A 19,977-nucleotide genomic window follows, 5' to 3' on the forward strand; every position below is an offset into this window, starting at 1 on the left:
CTTTCAAGTGACATTGTAAATAAGAATCAGTCAGCAGTATCTCCCGTAAATGTAAACAGACTTGTTTGTCTTAGCAATTGACTGAACAAGAAGTAGGACTGAGTAGACTCGTAAGCTCTAAAGTTTTACATTGTTTTGTTTTTGAGTGCAGCTATGTAACAAAAAAAAATCTACATTTGTAAGTTAAACTTTCACGATAAAGAGATTGCACTACGTACATATATGAGGTGAATTGAAAAATACTATTTCTTTTGTTTATCATTTTTCCAGTGCAAATATTTGTAATAAAATAATAATATAAAGTGAGCACTGTACACTTTGTATTCTGTGTTGTAATAGAAATCAATATATTTGAAAATGTAGAAAAATATCCAAAAATATTTAATAAATTTCAATTGGTATTCTATTGTTTAACTGTGTGATTAATTGCGATTAATTTTTTTAATTGAAGTAACATTTTTTGAGTTAATCACATGAGTTACCTGCGATTAATCAACAGCCCTACTAGAAACTCATAGGAGCAAGACTATAATCAACAAAGCCAGAGCTAGACACTTAGGCTTCTATACACTGAATAGGGAGAGAGGTGCCTTAGAAGGCTATCCACAAAGCCAGCACCTAAGCTATCCAATGGGAGACGCCAATGAGAGGAGTATATGCTAAGCCCCACCCCCTCACAGAATTAGGGCCTAAATCCATGCTGCAGGGAGGCAACTAGTGATTCATAAACCAGGGGAAGATGGCTGCTCAGCTGCCTAAGTCATGGGTGGAGCCTGATCTGATAGGCATACTCAGAGGCTGTTTACCAGATTGGGCCCCTCAAGTGAGTTCACACAAAACAGCTGAGATGCCGAATTTTCCTTATAACCCAGTGGTTAGGGCACTCATCCAGGATATGGGAGATCACTGGTTCAGGTCTCCCCTTTGCCTGATGAGAAGGGATTTGAACAGGGAACTGCTATCTCTTGGGGAAGTGCCCTGGCAGCTAGGCTATAAAGTCATTCTAACTCTTTCTCTGGACCAATCAATATTTAATTAAAGTGGAACAATTTAAACAGGAGGGATTGAGGGAAACTCACATCAGACTTTTCTTGGACAGCAGGAGTGAAAGAAACTGTCAATAATGACAAAGCCATAGCTGTACGTGATTTTAGTTCATTCACCATTTTATTTTCTAAGCTAGCTAATAATGTTATGAATTACCAAAAAAACAAAAACAAAGCAAAAAAACCAACCACACCTTGCAACTCCACATTAAAAATTATTTTATTCTTTAACAAAATATTATGAGTGGGTTCTGTGAGCTGAATAGTTTCACATCTGACCAATATTTTCCATCTGTACAGATTCAGGAAACCTGGCAATGGGATCTCCATACCTGAAAGATGAACAAATAATGAAAACTGACGTTTTCAATGTCTCTTATCCAGAGATCCCCAAGCAGTCAACAGACTTTAAAACCATAACCCCAGTCCTGCAAGCAACATGTGCAAGACACTACCACTAAGCAGAGTGGGAGTTCTGTGCAATACAATGTGAGAATTGATAATATGTAATAACAGAGCAAATGCTGAGATAGTCTTTATTTCCTGTTATTCTATTCAGTCATTTACTTAAAAAAATTATGAAATGTATTACTGTGCAGTTCTTAACAAAAGATGAGGACACATTCGTTCAGAGGTACAGTAGCATGTTCCTATCAGCCTTTTCTGCCCCTTAAAATATTTGCAAACAATTGTCATGTTGCCCTCCTACTAGCCATTTAGCTAATCTAGATACAATGCTCTTTCTTTTTTCATGTTATTCCATTCAGCCCTTTAATAGGGGCAGGGGGTCTTTCCTCTCTGAATTTTCTGCCAGTTTACTAACATTTCAGGTGTGAACTCAACCAGAACAGAGTTCAATATTGTAGGTGAATTTCACTAGTTCTGTACAGGGCAGGACAATTACCTTTGGACTTATTTGGTCCATGGCATCACTTTTGGTAGCAATAGAAATGAAAGTGTCACTTTGTCAACTCCCTTTACCTTTTCATAAGAAGAGTACTTTTACCCAGGGTCTTGAGAGAAAAACTGTTATTTCCTGTCTTTTGTTTAGTCTTCTCCTATGTCAGACAGCAAGAGATCAGCCACTTCATCACCACTTTGCGTAATTTTCATCTAATTTTCGTTGGGTGAAATTCTCCCCTATGCAGAAGGTCCACACAAGGGCTGTCTACCACTTATGTCCCACCTAAACCATGTTGTGAGGCCTTAACTAGAACTTAAGTGATGCATAGGACCTGTGTGGCTCCTCTGCACAGGGGCAAATTTCTCCCATTGTGAGCCTATATTTTGGTCAGTGAGGAGAGGTAAGACACAGGAGTTTCATTGGCTCAGAAATCCAAATCATGATTTGTTTGTGTGCTCAATAGTCTCTCACTTTCTTCCCAAGGCTAGCAAGAGCAGAAACACTGCAGGGAGGGTGACTAAGGAAGGAGAGAGTGCATCATTTTCCAACAACTTCCTACTGCTATTCAAATGGAGTTTCACTGATGAACTTAAAGAGGGAAGTCCTGTGAGCTGTAAGGCCTTAGGAGGAGAAGTACTTCGCAGAAGTTTATTGGAAAGAAAATCTTCCATTTTCTCCTAAATCAAACCCAGGTCTCTCTCATTACAGCTAGAGTGCTAACCATCTGACTGGTCCAGAAATCCACATTAAAGTCAAACAAAACTAAATATAGTGGTTACAAGGGTAGGTATCATATGCTCACAGGGTGATAGATCTGTGCTATAACAGGAAAACTCCTCTCAGAATTCCTTGGTTAATCATCTGGGGACAGACTGTAACCAGGTGAGTTCAGCACCTAACCTACAGAGGCACTTTTGAGAATCCAACTTGGCACCTATCTGCATCTTTAGGAGCCTAAATACCTTTGAAAATCTGGCCCCTGGTCTCCAAGACCCAGATCCTCAACTGTATTAAGGAGCCTAACTCCCACTGAAATCAGTGTGAGTGAGGTGCCTATATACATTTGAGGATCTGGGCCCAAGTGGCTTGGTTGGCCGTGTAGTGTTTTAAAGACTGCTGTCAAGATCAGGGCCTACATTGCAAAAGTGATTAGTGATTTTTGGCACCCCTAAATAGATGCTTAAAAGGGACCTGATTTTCAGCAGGTGGGTGCTTGGCACTTTATAAAAACCAAGCCCCATACAGTGTCTAAAAGTGGGCCCCCCAAAACTGAGGCACCCTGAACCACTAGCAATGTTTGAAAATGTAGGCACTGTTCCCTGTTATCCAATGCCTTGTGAAGTTCCTCCTCCCTCACACTCTAAAAAATCTGCTTATCAACAGAACATGCTTTATATGTACAGTTTATAGATTGAGACCAAAATTTTCAAATGTAGCTGCTTAACGTTACGCATCTAAATAAAAGTGGTCTGGTTTGTTTTCAGAGGAGCTAAGCAAGCACAATTCTCCCTGAAGTCAAATGCTCAGCACACTGAAAATCAAGTCACTTTTATTTTGGTACCTAAATGTGAAGTTAGGTGCCTAACATTTGAAAATTTTGGCCTAAGTGTCCATAGGTATACATGATCCCCCAACCCCTGAGTCCATAGTTCTCTGTGAAGTAGGACAGAGAGAAAAAGGCATCTGATCTGCATAGAAGGAATATAGTTGGCAATCCAAAGGAAATGTGGGGACGACTTTATAGGAGAAATATACAAACACTTAACTGGATTGAGATCAACAACTCATCACACATGGGTCACAACACAGCCATCATCACAGAGCTAGACTGGGTTTGACACAATGACCTACATTTGAAAGGCATCTCCATAACCCATAATTGTCAATCTCCTGAGGCATCCAGACTCTCACTCATACTTTATTCAGTCTAATAGTCTCTCATTGATAAAGGCTTGCAGAAGAGAGAAAGACAGAAATGTTTCTTTTTTGTTCTCTGTAAGAGAGCTAATTCCGCTGAACTCTCCTGCGGATGTACATCCTCCTCCTCTGGAAAGGGAGTCTTCTCAGCTGCACACTGCTGAGCCTCCGTCCCCTCAGGGCATTGAATCGGATAGGAGAGAAGGCCCTGCTCATTACACTGAGTCGTTCGTTCAGCTCTTCCAGCCTCTTCTTCATTGAACGTACTTCCTTCAGAAGGTCATCAAGTGCCTCGGAGACGGGATGGAGGCTGTAGATAGAGGGGGCAGCACAGGTAGAATGACCACAGACCTGGAACCACTACTTAAGACAGAAAGTAAAACAACTAATATCTTACACTTTGATAATGTCTTTCATCCTGGCAGATTCCCAAGTGAGCTATAAAATGGGCTCTAAATTTTCGGAAGGGACCTGGTGTTCTAGAGTCCTTCAGTTTTTGGATGCCCAACTTGTGACACTTTCTGAAAATCAGGCTCCTTTATGGTGTCACAAGTTAGGCTTCCAAAATCACTAGTTACTGTTGAAAATTTAGACTATATATACACCTCTACCCCTATATAACGCTGTCCTCGGGAGCCAAAAAATCGTACTGCGTTATAGGTGAAACCGCGTTATATCAAACTTGCTTTGATCCACTGCAGTGCGCAGCCTTCCCTCCCCCCCGAGCACTGCTTTACCACATTATATCCAAATTCGTGTTATATCATGTCATGTTATATTGGGGTAGAGGTATATATATATGTAGATAGATAGATATAGATATAATGTATTTCAGTGGTGAGCAAAGGGATATATATCTCCAAATACTGGTCTTTGTAGACCACTTCACAGCCTTTTAGGGCAGGAAGTGAAGAATAGTATTTTCTACTGAAAAAAGAACAGGAGTACTTGTGACCTTAGAGACTAACAAATTTATTTGAGCATAAGCTTTCGTGGGCTACAGCCCACTTCTTCAGATGCATAGAATGGAACATATATTGAGGAGATATATATACACATACAGAGAGCATGAAAAGGTGGGAGTTGTCTTACTAAGGCTACATCCTCACTATTGGGGGGGGGTCGATTTAAGATACGCAAATTCAGCTATGCAAATAGCATAGCTGAATTCGACGTATCCGAGCCGACTCACCCCGCTGTGAGGATGGCAGCAAATCGACCTCCGCAGCTCCCCCGTCGATGGCACTTACTCCTACCTGCGCTGGTGGAGTACAAGCATCGATTTGGGGATCGATTGTCACGTCCCGATGAGACGCAATAATTTGATCCCCGAGAGATCGATTTCTACCTGCCGATTCAGGTGGGTAGTGAAGACGTAGCCTAACTCTAAGAGGCCAATTAAGAGAAAAAACTTTTGAAGTGATAATCAAGATAGCCTAATACAGACAGTTTGATAAGAAGTGTGAGAATACTTACATGGGGAGATAGATTCAATGTTTGTAATGGCTCAGCCATTCCCAGTCTCTATTCAAGCCTAAATTGATTGTATCTAGTTTGCATATCAATTCAAGTTCAGCAGTTTCTCGTTGGAGTCTGTTTTTGAAGCTTTTCTGTTGCAAAATTGCCACCCTTAGGTCTATTATTGAATGACCAGACAGGTTAAAGTGTTCTCCTACTGGTTTTTGAATGTTATGATTCCTGATGTCCGATTTGTGTCCATTTATTCTTTTGCGTAGAGACTGTTTGGTTTGGCCAATGTACATGGCAGAGGGGCATTGCTGGCACATGATGCAATTCAAAAACCAGTAGGAGAACACTTTAACCTGTCTGGCCATTCAATAACAGACCTGAGGGTGGCAATTTTGCAACAGAATAGCTTCAAAAACAGACTCCAACGAGAAACTGCTGAACTTGAATTGATATGCAAACTAGATACAATCAATTTAGGCTTGAATAGAGACTGGGAATGGCTGAGCCATTACAAACATTGAATCTATTTCATCATGTTAAGTATTCTCACACCTCTTGTCCAACTGCCTGTAATGGGCTATCTTGATTATCACTACAAAAGTTTTTCTCTTACTTAATTAGCCTCTTAGAGTTGGTAGGACAACTCCCACATTTTCATGCTCTCTGTATGTGTATATATATTTCTTCAATATATGTTCCATTCTATGCATCCGAAGAAGTGGGCTGTAGTCCATGAAAGCTTATGCTCAAATAAATTTGTTAGTCTCTAAGGTGCCACAAGTATTCCTGTTCTTTTTGCGGATACAGACTAACACGGCTGCTACTCTGAAACCTGTCATTTTCTGAAACTGCCAGAGTAATTTGAGTGGGCAGAATGGAATTATCCAAGCTGAAACTTGCCAAGATAACCAGGCTAGCACCCCTAGTCTTGTGAAAGTGTCCAGGGATCTTTAATGGGCTCAAATGTCCCGGACCGAAGTTTTACATCCTGTCTGAAAGACAGCACACCCTTTAGCACCATGTTGGACCATCTGGCTCAGTACAGAGTTAGAGGGAAGAGAGCTGCCCTGAATCACTAACATTGCTAGCTATACCAGCTTTTAGTTTTGTTTGGAGATCTTCCATCCAAGTCTCAACCCTGCTTAACTGGATAGATCTGATAACTTTAGAGTCTCAACTGTTATTTGTTATTATTGTTGTTATTAATCCAGTAGCAGCCACCATGTGTTAGATTTCCCCTAAAGATATTTAAGTCACAGTCCCTGCCCTGAAGAATTCACAATCTAAGAATGGTAATACTATGCTACGACATTGGATGGGGAACAAACTATACTGATACCAGTATTTAGAGGGAAATTCATGCCCCTTTTGAAGAGCCCACACATGATCTAACTACCAACTAAATCCCACTTGGACTTTAATTTGAATAGACATTGTACAGGCCTTCTGCACAAGTGAACTTCACCCTGATGCCTAGAGCTGGGTTGAAAGTCAGAAAATAAACTGGAAATATATTGATGATATTTTTGCAACAATACTTCCTTCCTTTTTTTTTTTTTTTTTGACCAACTATAGAGCTTGTCAATTTTTTTTTTTTTACTTGAAATTTTGGAAACAAAACAAAGCAGGGAGAAACCTTTTTGCAAATCCCTGCACCCCACCCCTCCATTTTCAACCAGCTCTGATTCTAGCATTTCCTAGACAGCTGTTTCTCGTTAGAGAAAAGTCTGCATTATGAATGAGAACCACTTGTTCTTCAATGGCAGCATTCAGTAGCATTGCTCTGAGTGAGATTTGACTTGTTATACATTGTCTATTTCCTTTCCTCTTTCTCTCTTCCCTATGGTTAGATTCATGCTTCACTATCTTTCAGTAGCCTGGGGCTACAGCAACATACGAAGACTGTGTTAAACTCATAGTGATTAGTAATTTCTGAAATACAAACTGGGAAAATGTGAGTTGATGGACTAGAGAGCAGTTTTGTGTAACTAGAGAAGTTACATAGACTAAAATCATAGAGATTCCAGGTCTCCCCTTCACTGCCCTCTGGCCAATTCTAGATTTTCCATGCAACATAGTCCCAACTCGACTACTTTGTCCAGCCCAGTTTTCTATGTCTCACATGATGGGGCTTCCTGCTCTTCCTTTGAGATAATTTTTCCACAGTCTAATACTGGTAATTAGGAAATATTTAGCAATATTTAACCTACAGGATATTCAGCTATTCAAAAATTGTTCAGGGAGAGTTTCGTAGTACGTGCCATTTCCTCCTGCTTTGGGATGAGTAGGAGGATGAGGACAGTGGAATGATGCAACATACACAGAGAGAGGACACTGATCTGAACACTGAATCCTGCCGTTAGCTGATGGGAGTTACCTGGAGAACTCAGGCAGCAGAGTGTTAGGGTGACTCAACAAGGAGTGTTTCATTTGCCAGAAGATGCTGTTCCCCCATTTCTCCAGCATACGAGTGACACTGTTAATGCCGTGGATGTTGACTTTGTCTGCTGCATTAGCAGAATGCCATGGGAGAGAAGAGAGGAGATTTGAGGGAACAAAGAAACTCATTAGCCATTTATCTCATTTGGTAGGAAGGTCCTTCACATTTTCCCCCTTAACTCTGAGGGCACCCTGGATGAGAATCATATGCTCATTCTCAGTAAATTACATTGATGTACGGAATACTCCTCTTGAGAGACTAAGTATGACAGCTTACCTTTCCCCAACAAATACCTTCCACCACCACACACTGCTTTACCCTCCTACTGTCACCAGACACCCCTCTTCCCCAGCCCCACTGCCCTGACTAATCACCTTACAATCCCTTCTCTCCAAAACATCCCAACCCAACCTCCCCTTCTCAGATAAGCACCTCTCAGCCTGCTTCCCAGCTGCCAGGGTCTTCCTCCTACTTCTGGACAAAAATCCTTCACCAATCTCACTGGGTTCCTATCTCCTAAACATGTACTCTACCCAGCCCTACTCCTAGATGCAGGAACTCTCTTGTTTTCCTCATACATGGAGAACAATAGACCTTATTCTCAGCTGTAGGTTACTCTGTTTTATCTGTCTGAAAATACGGTAGTGTACTCAGGGCTACTTCCTCTCTCAAAACCCCTGCGTTAAACTGATCCATCCTCCCAGACAAAGAGGCCCCAATTCATCCTTGCCTCACAGACCTCTCGCTCTGACAATGTAAAAGATTTGTAAAGCATCAGACCCCTGGAGATTTCACTTTATATAAGGGGAATACCAGACAGGTTTGGAGTCAGTGGAGCCTAGAGTATTTTCTGTGGATGTTCCCAGGATGATATAGATGATGTAGATTCTTATGCCCTAGCTATTCCCAGCTGCCAGATCAGCCAGAACCAGGAAATGCTGAGAAAACCATACAATGGTTGTGCTGGGCATGGAGTGAAGGGGTGTTGGTTGTGTTTTGAGTGAAGAATTATATCAGTTAATATTTTTATCCTGACCACATCTCTCCTGTTCCTAAACGATGGACGGTAACCCCACTCCCATTCCATACCTTCTTCTGTCAGTAGGACCCTAAAAAGAGCAGTCCACATTGAGGATCGCAGGTTTTACTAGGGATAAAATAAGAACTAACCTAAACCTTCATCAGCCACTTGAAGATAATCTTCTCCATACTCTTGCTCTGATTCCCCCTATCTGTGTCTCTTACCTCCTTCTCTGTAGTTCCACCTCTGAAGCTGATTCAGAAAGTCCTTCTGACAACTACAGTTGAGTAGGAGGAGGAAGAAGAGGAGAACTGGGAGAACACCCATGATGGAGGCTAGCTGGGCCTTCAGCTCCTTACTTCTGCAGTGAGACAGATAATATCATTCATTCCTTTAATCCTTCCTTCTCTCTTCTCTTTCTATCCCTGTGATGGTAAATCCATTTAAGAGAATGCTGAGGTCAATTCAACTTCTATATAAGCAATGGGGCCTATCCTGCAATTCCCTGTAATGTCTTTCTCAAATAATTGAGGGGTACAGGGATCCCAAAAATATGCAGTAACTAATACAATATTTTTTCTTAATAATTCTTTGCAGTTTGATAACACCTTCCACCCAAGTACCTCAAGGCACTTTACAAATACTAGCAGAGTATGTCTTACTAGACCACCATGAGGTAAGGAAACATATGCCCATTTTACAGTTAGGAAGATTAAGATATGAATTGGTGAAGTGATTTGTCAAGCTTTAGAAGAAGATTATGATAGAGGCAAGAATGCAATTCACATATTTTAGGGACTAATTCAGTGTCCAGTGAAGTCAATGGGAGCTTTTCCATTAATGTCATTGGATGCTGGATCAAGCCCTGCATTCCGACACTTGTGTCTTACCTTCTATATTGTCCTTCCGCCAGACAGTCTGAACTATAAAGAGTTAATTTTCTAAGCATAATTTGGTGTTGGGTAAAAGGTATTAAGATAACTACCCCTGGAAACCAAAGTCCTCAATTTATCACCAGGATATATGTAACACAGGGGGCAGAGGGAAAAGCTCCTCAAATTCCTTCTACTCCAGGATCTTTCCCAGTCTAATTTAATTCATACTTAGCCTATAGGCCTTCCTGTGTAGAGATTATGTATAAATGTAAGAGGACAAATCAGTGTCTGTGACCTTTTCATTCTGTCCCTTTGTTAAGACTGCCAACACAGGGGTCAGGTAATCCCAGCTGTGGTGATGCAGGTAGTTTTTATAACATGGACAGCTGTCCATCTAGGAAGTGGCTAGAAACACCAATTCTGCACATACTGTGTATAAATAGAAATCTGCTCCATTGATGCAATAGTACATTGCCAAATTCATGTTACCATTCAGGATTATTAGCAATGATTTACGTGATCTATATTCTAGTTATTAATCATAGTCATGGAGGTGCCCATTTGAGAAATGGGCACATTTAGAAAACCCAAATTATTGTGACATTCCATTCATACGTCAAATCGAAGACCTTACTGCAGACCTTGAAGAAATTAAATTACCTTTTCAGTGACATATGACCTTCGTCTCCTAATAGCCTGGGAGATGTTTCAGTCTAACCGTTTAGCATTCTCAATGTATATCAGAAATTGAGCCAAATAAGGAGGAATCTAAGTGCACCATTTTATTTCATTATATTAAAAACTAATTATTTTTTAATTTTACATTGTGCTTATTTTTATGCATATAGTCATATAAGGAATATAAATACAGTGATATTAATATTAAAATGACACACTATTTAAAAAGTAATACATTGCACATGTCGAGGATATATTTTGAGACCAAAATTCATCCTCTTAATCATTTTTGAAATGGAAAAAAGGGAATTGTCCTTCCCGTAACACACAACACACATGCATGCACAGAGCTATTCTCGCCACAGGGTGCCAAAATGCAGAACTCTTTTTAAAAAGTTTGATTTGTACCAGAAATGCATCACTGTGGCCTGTGGTAAAAATACCTTCACTGACCTTCTCTGTACTGTTAAGTGTTGAAACCATGGCTCCCCCTTCTCTTCTCCTTTCTGAATAAATGAGCCCTAGCCTATTGGGCTCATTTTGTTTATTGTCTATATAAGAAAATCTCTTTTTAAGCTTTCCCAATAGGAAAGGGTTTACTAAACTCTGGGGCTTCTAATCTCAAACCGTCCTACAATTCAGCCCAGATCAGGGAGGCTGGGTTGCTTTTCAACTCATTTAAAAATATCCCAAACAAAATCTTCCACCACAATCCTTATCCCCAGCCTCCACCTATTTCAGTACTGGGTTACTTTGATCATTCTATATGTATGAAATAAAAGGTGATGATAAACTCTCCCCACATCTGGTGTTGAAAACCCAACCTATTTGATCTCAAGTTCTTTGAAACATCAAATGGTCAAATAAAATAAAAGACCCAGATGTTGTACTTCCAGGGCCCCTTAGACCAGTTCCCCTTCTACCCAATTCCTTGAATTCTTGAGAGTCAACTGTTATTTATTAGCATTTAAGTATTATTTCATAATAATAATTGATTTAAGGTCCCATGTCTCGGACCCTTACCCATGTAAGTAATTTTTACTCCCTTAGGTGTCCCATGGAAATCAATTCACTAGTAAGGACTACTCACACGAGTGAGAGCTTGCAGGATCATATTCTTTATAGGCCTGAACCAAAGACCTTTGAAGACATAGGCTTTGGAACAGGCATTATATTCCAAAGGTGGCGTTAACAACACTATTAATGGTGTTTAAAACAATGTTAATAGACTGTTATATTTGTAATAATCAAAAAAATCCTAAATGCTAGAAATTCAGAAAACTTGCTGTAAGATTCCAACTCCATCCTTAGCTTTCATCCTCCCCACTTTCCATTTATAGGCTGGAGACCCGGACCAGTTGCCAAGCCTACCCTGTATAGCTTGGTGTGTGAGGTCCCCAGTACTTTTTCTCTGTGTGTGATGATATAACCCTTCAGCCTACACCAGGTCTGGGACCTCGTCTGCAATGTTTCACAAGGGAGTCAGAGTGAATTAAGGACAGACCCTTGCAGCCTGGAAATTTGAACTCTGTGCTGGAAAGGCCCCCTTGATTTCTTAGCAAGTACCTTAGTACAAAACGGATTGCTGATGGCCTGCTCCCTGCTGCCAGTGCCACTTGGAGGGCATAGATTGAAAGGCAAAAGAAAGGGGTTGTGTCTCAATCGCACTCAGATTACTTTGTTTGATATGGTGATTGACTGAGAGAATGGAGGTAGGGTAGATGGACATTTTCAGTCATATGCTGCCTGAGATGCAAGGAGGCTGCCAAGCAGCTTTAGGACACACTCGCCAGCTCCACTCTCCCCTCCAGAGAAGTGGCAGAAGTAAAGCCCCCATTTGAGTGCATGGGATACTTTGAGGTCTGCAGCCCGTATATGTAAAATGGATAGGTCAAAGAGAGCTCTCTGTATCTGAAGGACAGGCTCCCCAACCTCTGTCCGGAGAGTGACCAGAGGCAGGTACTGTGGGTTTTCCTGCCTGTGTAGAAAGGGAGAGTGTGGAAGATAGACTGAGCTCTCTGGCCCACAATGAGATAGCAGATGAAGAAGGGGGAGGGTTGATGGACTGTATATGAAGGGCAAGATGTTAGATGTTGCAGTCTCCGGTGTGTGCCAGCTGACTCGAGCTTGCAGAGATTGGGCTGTGGGGCTGTAAAATTGCCTTGGAGGTGTTTGGGCTGGAGCCCAAATGTCTACACATCTACACCACAGTTTTACAGCCTTGCAGCCTGAGCCCATGAGCCTGAGTCAGCTGACACAGGCCAGCTGTGGGTGTTTAGGTGCAGTGTAGACGTACCCTGACGTGATCAGTGTCTGAAGCTTAGACAATTTTGTCTAAATATTAGACCTGTCAATTAATCACAGTTAACTCACGCGATTAACTAAAAAAAAATAATCGCGATTAATCGCAGTTTTAATCACACTGTATACAAGAGAATACCAATTGAAATTTATTAAATATTTTTGGATATTTTTCTATATTTTCAAATATATTGATTTCAATTACAACATAGAGTATGAAGTGTACATTGCTCACTTTATATTATTTTTATTGCAAATATTTGCACTGTAAAAATGATAAACAAAAGAAATAGTATCATTCAGTTCAGCTCATACAAGTACTGAAATGCAATCTCTTTATCGTGTAAGTGCAATGTACAAATATAGATTTTTTTTGTTACATAACTGCACTCAAAAACAAAACAATGTAAAACTTTAGAGCCTTCAAGTCCACTCAGTCCCACTTCTTGTTCAGCCAATCGCTAAGACAAACAAGTTTGTTTACATTTACAGGAGATAATGTTGCCCACTTCTTATTTACAATGTCACCTGAAAGTGAGAACAGGCGTTCGCATGGGACTTTTGTAGCCGGCATTGCAAGGTATTTATGTGCCAGATATGCTAAACATTCGTATGCCCCTTCATGCTTCGGCCGCCATTCCAGAGGACATGCTTCCATGCTGATGACGCTCATTAAAAAAATAATGTGTTAATTACATTTTTGACTGAACTACTTGGGGGAAAATTGTATGTCTCCTGTTCCGTTTTACCCGCATTCTACCATATATTTCATGTTATAACAATCTCGGATGGTGACCCAGCATATGTTCGTTTTAAGAACACTTTCACAGCAGATTTGACAAAACGTAAAGAAGGTACCAATGTGAGATTTCTAAAGATAGCTACAGCACTCGACTCAAGGTTTAAGAATCTGAAGTGCCTGCTGAAATATGAGAGGCACGAGGTGTGGAGCATGATTTCAGAAGTCTTAAAAGAGCAACACTCCAATGTGGAAACTACAGAACCTGAACCACCAAAAAAGAAAATCAGCCTTCTGCTGGTAGCATCTGACTCAGATGATGAAAATGAACATGTTGGTCTGTTCTGCTTTGAACCATTATTGAGCAGAACCTGTCATCAGCATGGATGCATGTCCTCTGGAATGGTGGTTGAAGCATGAAGGGACATATGAATCTTTAGTGCATCTGGCATGTAAATATCTTGTTATGCCAGCTACAACAGTACTATGCAAATGTCTGTTTTCACTTTCAGGTGACATTGTAAACAAGAAGCGGGCAGCATTATCTCTTGCAACTGTAAACAAACTTGATTATCTGAGTGACTGGCTGAACAAGTAGTAGGACTGAGTGGTCTTGTAGGCTGTAAAGTTTTACATTGTTTTATTTTTGAATCCAGTTATTTGTTGTACGATTCCCCATTTGTAAATTCAACTTTCATGATAAAGAGATTGCACTACAGTACTTGTATGAGGTGAACTGAAAAATACTATATATTTTTTGTTTTTTACAGCACAAATATTTGTAATAAAAAATAAAGAGAACACTGTACATTTTGTGTTCTGTGTTGTAATTGAAATCAATATATTTGAAAATGGTATTTTGTTATTGTTTACCAGTATGATTAATCGCACAATTAATTGCAATTATTTTTTTTAATTGCACGGTTAATCATGATTAATTTTTTTAATCGCTTGACAGCCCTACTAAATATTAAACTGTAACTGTCTCCCCACTTTGGCCTACTAATTCTGCACTCCCACGTGACAAGAGAGCTGTGTGAACTCACTAACTCAAGAGCAGCGCTTCCAGGATCAACACTTGTGCTTTCCAAGTCTCCTTTAATCCAGGCTCTACAATAAATTAATATTGCCAGGATTTCAGTTTCCAGCCCCATCTTCCCTGCCAATTCACCCTGTCTTGTTTGTGTTAAACATTTGTTCCCAAGATACTGTATTTTGGGTTTTTATTTTGTTTAAAATTTTCCAGGAATTTATCGGTGTTTATTATAAAATAATAAAAATCAGATGAAAATTGGTGCAAAAACTTAACATTCATTTTCTGGGTAAATATTGAGGCTAATACTGGGGCATGAGAGGATAAAAAAAAAGAAACAAATAGAGAAAAGTGAGGATGTTTCTGACCCCGCTCCCCACCCTAGAAGGAAAAATGGCAACTCAGTAAACTGGGTAGGTTTCCGAGCCACCATCTCTCCTTCCAGAGCAGGTCCAGAAGTGGAAGAGGTTGAGGAGGTGAGGGTGCCATGCCTTCATGCTGCCTTCTCCACCTCTTCCATTTCTGGGCCCATTCTGGAAGGAGAGACAGGAGCTCGGTTACCTGGGCTGCCCAAGTTACAAAGCCACCCTCTCTCCTTCCTGAGTAAGGAGTCAGGTCCAGGGAGTTCTGCTACTTCATTTTTTAGGAGTTGAGCACTGATGTACACGTGGGTGTGTGTCTTCCACTTCATTGCCTTGCTTTGACAGACAGCCTCGCATTTACACTTAGACTAATTCATTACTAACATGAACACATGCACCTAATGGAATATGGATTGGATTTTCTTAACATAATCGGTATATTCATGTACCTGAGTGGTCCAAAATTTGTGTGAAAATGGGTGAAAAACAAAAAAGAACTTTTGAAAATTTTTGGTTAAAAACTGAAAACAAAGGGCCTTGCCGATGTGTTCTAATCCCTATAAATATCAGGTAAACAGAGACAAAGATATCACAGGGAGATTTCCCTTGTGTCTGCCCTGAATCCCACAGAGAGAAAACATTCAACCACTCAGTTCAGTACTGTACACAACTAATGTTTTCTGCTAGTGCAGATGGGAATTTTCTAGGTTATCCAGTCCCAGTGCCAAATAGCCTCCATTTCAAAGAGGCCAACGCCTTCGGAAGCCTGATGAGTACATATTGTACTCATTACATTGGATCAGGACTCTGAGATTGCCTTAGAACAAGATAGGCTGAAATTGTTAACTCTACTTTCCACCTGCTCCTATATGCATATTGTCTTCTGATTCTACTTCTGAGCATACTGGGGTGATTGATGCTGGCTCGACCCTCGATTCAGTTTGAGATCAGGATTTCAGTGACTAGGGATAGCAATCATTATAGTTATGTCTAAAATGTGGGACCTATGCCCCCATTGTCATTCACATCAATATAAAGTGAATGCAAAGTGTGTGGAAAATATTCCCATTTTGATTTCACTGCAGAAAATGAAGGGCAACAGTGAATTAGGCTTGTGCCTTCTATGTGAAACTCCTTTCCCTTTGTTTTCAGTTGCTCGTGACTTTCTCAAATTTCTTTTTAGGCTGAAATTTTCCCTGTTTATTTTCAGCCCAAAGTTCAATTTTCTTGAAAAATGTCAACAGTAGTGAATGAATATTTTGATTTATTTGCATAGGAATAAAATACACATAGTCTTATCAGAAATGTTGTGCTTGAGTAAATCAAAAACACCTGAAGTTAGAAAAATCAAACTAGGCTCATTTTGTAGATTTAATGGACTCTGATGCAGCAAGACAAATTTGCTTTAAAAAAATAATTTAAAATGTTCAATATATAATTTCTGCACATTCTGCTAGCACTTTTCTATTTTTTGTTTTTTAATGTGCAATATTTTGAGGATGCATTTCTTATTGAACACCCAGCTAATGATGTCTTATTCCACACGTAAAGGCAAAAGAACTTTTAAAGTCCTCCAGCCAAATAGCTCCATATCTGGGAACATACAAGGTCATTAAAGTACACCTGAGTTAATGACCGTTCCATTAGAACTGTGAGAACCAGGATGTTGAAAATACTGACAGTTCCACAGGAGAAAAATCTGCCAGGCTGGGAAATCTTTAACATAAGCCCACAATCAAAGAGTTTACAAGCTTCGCTTAAGAAATGATTCTGTTTGTAAGCTCCCCAAGTAAAAAGCAGGGAAATATAAATATAAATGTAATTGTTTATAGTTGAAATACCACAGAAATGTCAGAAAAAATCCCACAATATTAACTTAGCACATTGTACCTCTGCTGTGTTTTCTCTGTCTAATCCTTGTTAAATGTTAATTGTAATTGGTATCATTTGTTATTTTATATATATACGTAGAGAGAGAGAATGGAATACCTTATTGAGTTTAGGTGGGAGTAACATTAACTTTCAGAATATCCTGACTTTTAAGGGCTTGCCATTTCTGCATTAATGCCCCATTAACACTAGTGGTTTTTTGCATGTAATTATAAACAAATGTGTTCATTTTGCATATGGTCATTTGAAAGCAGACCTGTCTGATCTTGCAAATAGACTGACCATCCTGATAACCAGACAGATCCCCTGACCTTATGGAAGACCTGCAGGCTGGCAGCTAGAGAAACTGATGCTTCAGACAGACAGGCATACTGACTGAAAGGAGTGAGCCATCCTGGTACCAGGCTGGTACCAATAAAGGTATTGCTGCAAAGCAGAGCAGCAGTGAAAATATTGTTGGTCCTTCCTGTCCTGAGGATGTGTACACAGTTCCTGCCCCTTCTTCAAAATGTGCACACTTTTTCAGAGTGCATATTCTCTCTCTCCTTCAGAACACATTCCCCTCTCTCTTTTAGGTCTCAGAACACACACACACACACACACACACACACACACACACACACACTCTCTCTCTCCTTCAGAACTTGCACTCTATTTCTCCCTGTCTTTGGGACTTGCACATTCTTTCTTTTCTTCCTCCTTTCATTCTGCACACTAACACCCTCTCCCCTCCAATGCAATCCGGTAGCACTCATATAGCCTTAAGGTCTAAGCCAGTCCAACAAAGGACACAGGTGTTGAGACAGATTTTCTCTCTTCTTCCTGCATCTTCTTGCAGGTTCATTCACTCCCTTCTACTGACCAGGCTTTTTAGAAGCTTGGCTATGTCTCCTCATGAAGAAGGTACAACTTCTTCCTGGTAAGGAGGGCAGAGAATTGTAAATAAACTTTACCTGGACTCCAGAGGACAATCCTGTGATGAGGTTTCAAATTCTCTCTCTCTCTTTTTCTTCTCTCCTCACCGCCCACTTTGGATTTCAGCTTGTTGTGTGTGACGTGTCCCTCTTCATATCTCTGCTTTACACATTTCTCCAAGCTTTCTTTGGAACCTCTTCTAGCTGCTCTTTCTTGCCCTCCCCTCCCACCCATTCAAGCTGAACATCTCCTCAGACACATGGGAGCCTTACGGAAGTGAAAACATCCATCAGTGGCAGTGGAGTTCCTTTTTAAAGTGGACCCTCTCTTGAGGGGCCTCCTCTCCTCCGTGCCCCTGGTTCCCCATTGCACAGCACACAACTCTTTGGCATCCAGCATGGCTGTGCAACCGCTCTTACCATTCATAGTTTCCACTATGCCGTGTTCCTTTCTGGCAGCTTGAGCCCCCTGGAACCATCCAGCCTGGGATTTGTTCCTCGAGTTGTTTCTGCCTTTGAACAAACATGCCAATTAATTCTCTGCCGATTAGTTCATTCCTGAGCCATTGTGCCAGATCTATTTTGGTCAGAGTAAACAAGGAGGATATATTGTCGGCAGTGTTTTTCTCAGCTCCCAAGTTACTTGGCTGCCAAGCCAAACAGAGTCAGGCTTGGACAATACTTAACTTAGAGACCTCCAAAGAAATATCAGGTGTCACAATAAGTGATGCTGGTGACTTGGTAGAGGGTGATCTTGTCTCTTCCTGTGAGTAAGTATTGAACAAATATCGTCTTAGGATGTGCTGCACTACTACAGGTACTATCCTTTGGATAAAACTTTAACACCATGTTCTGGCTTCCTGTGATCATTACCATATCCATGGCATGAATTGCTAGTCCCCTGGCCAAATTTGAATTCTGCCTAATATTACTCCTATAGTGTCAATTGGCTGCAGTGCTAATTTCACTTCCTGTTCTAAACTGTTTGATGATTTTGCTGTGTGCTCTTAGATAACTGCACGTTCCACCCCTGCTGCCGCTGCATTTCAGGTCTGGTCTACATTAAGAGTTTAGTTCGAATTTAGCAGCATTAAATCGAATTAACCCTGCACCCGTCCACACAACGAAGCCATTTACTTCGACATAAAGGGCTCTTAAAATCGATTTCTGTATTCCTCCCTGACGAGGGGAGTAGCGCCGAAATCGACATTGCCATTTCGAATTAGGGTTAGTGTGGCCGCAATTCGACGGTAGTGACCGCCCTGGACAGCAATCTGAACTCGGATGCACTGGCCAGGAAAAGCCCCGCGAACTTTTGAATTTCATTTCCTGTTTGCCCAGCGTGGAGAGCACAGGTGACCACGCAGAGCTCATCAGCACAGGTAACCATGCAGTCCGAGAATCAAAAAAGAGCACCAGCATGGACCGTACGTGAGGTACTGGATCTGATCGTTATATGGGGAGAGGATCCCGTGCTAGCAGAACTATGTTCCAAAAGACAAAATGCCAAAATATTTGAAAAAATCTCCAAGGGCATGATGAAGAGAGGCCACAATAGGGACTCACTACAGTGCCGCGTGAAAGTTAAGGAACTCAGACAAGCCTACCAGAAAACCAAAGAAGCAAACAGAAGGTCTGGGTCAGAGCTGCAGACATGCTGCTTGTTCGCTGAGCTGCATGCAATTCTAGAGGGGGCCGCCACCACTCCCCCACACCTGACCGTGGATTCCGAGGAGGGGGTAATCTCAGCCATGCCGGAGGAGTCTGCGGACGGAAAAGATGATGAGGAGGAGGACGACGAGCTTGCGGAGAGCACACAGCACTCTGTTCTCCCCAACAGCCAGGATCTTTTTCTAAGACTGACTGAAGTACCCTCCCAACTCTCCCAAGGCATTATCCCAGACCATGAAGCCATGGAAGGGACCTCTGGTCAGTGGACCTTTGTAAATATAAAACATGGTTTAAAAGCAAGCTTTTTTTAATGATTAATTTGCCCTGAGGACTTGGGATGCATTCACAGCCAGTACAGCTACTGGAAAAGTCTGTTAACGTGTCTGGGGATGGAGCAGAAATCCCGCAGGGACATCTCCATGAAGCTCTCCTGGAGGTACTCCAAAAGCCTTTCCACAAGGTTTCTGGGCAGTGCAGCCTTATTCCGTCCTCCATGGTAGGACACTTGACCATTCCATGCTAGTAGCAAGTAATCTGGTATCATTGCCTGACAAAGCCTGGCAGCATATGGTCCCAGTGTTTGCTGGCATTCAAACAACATCCATTCTTTATCTCGCTGTGTTATCCTTAGGAGAGTGATATCATTCATGGTAACCTGGTTGAAATACGGGAATTTAATTAAGGGGACAAAGGTAGCTATTCCTACTGGGCTGTTT

Source organism: Trachemys scripta, chromosome 1 (genome assembly GCF_013100865.1).
Source record: "Trachemys scripta elegans isolate TJP31775 chromosome 1, CAS_Tse_1.0, whole genome shotgun sequence".
Taxonomy (NCBI): Eukaryota; Metazoa; Chordata; order Testudines; family Emydidae; genus Trachemys; species Trachemys scripta.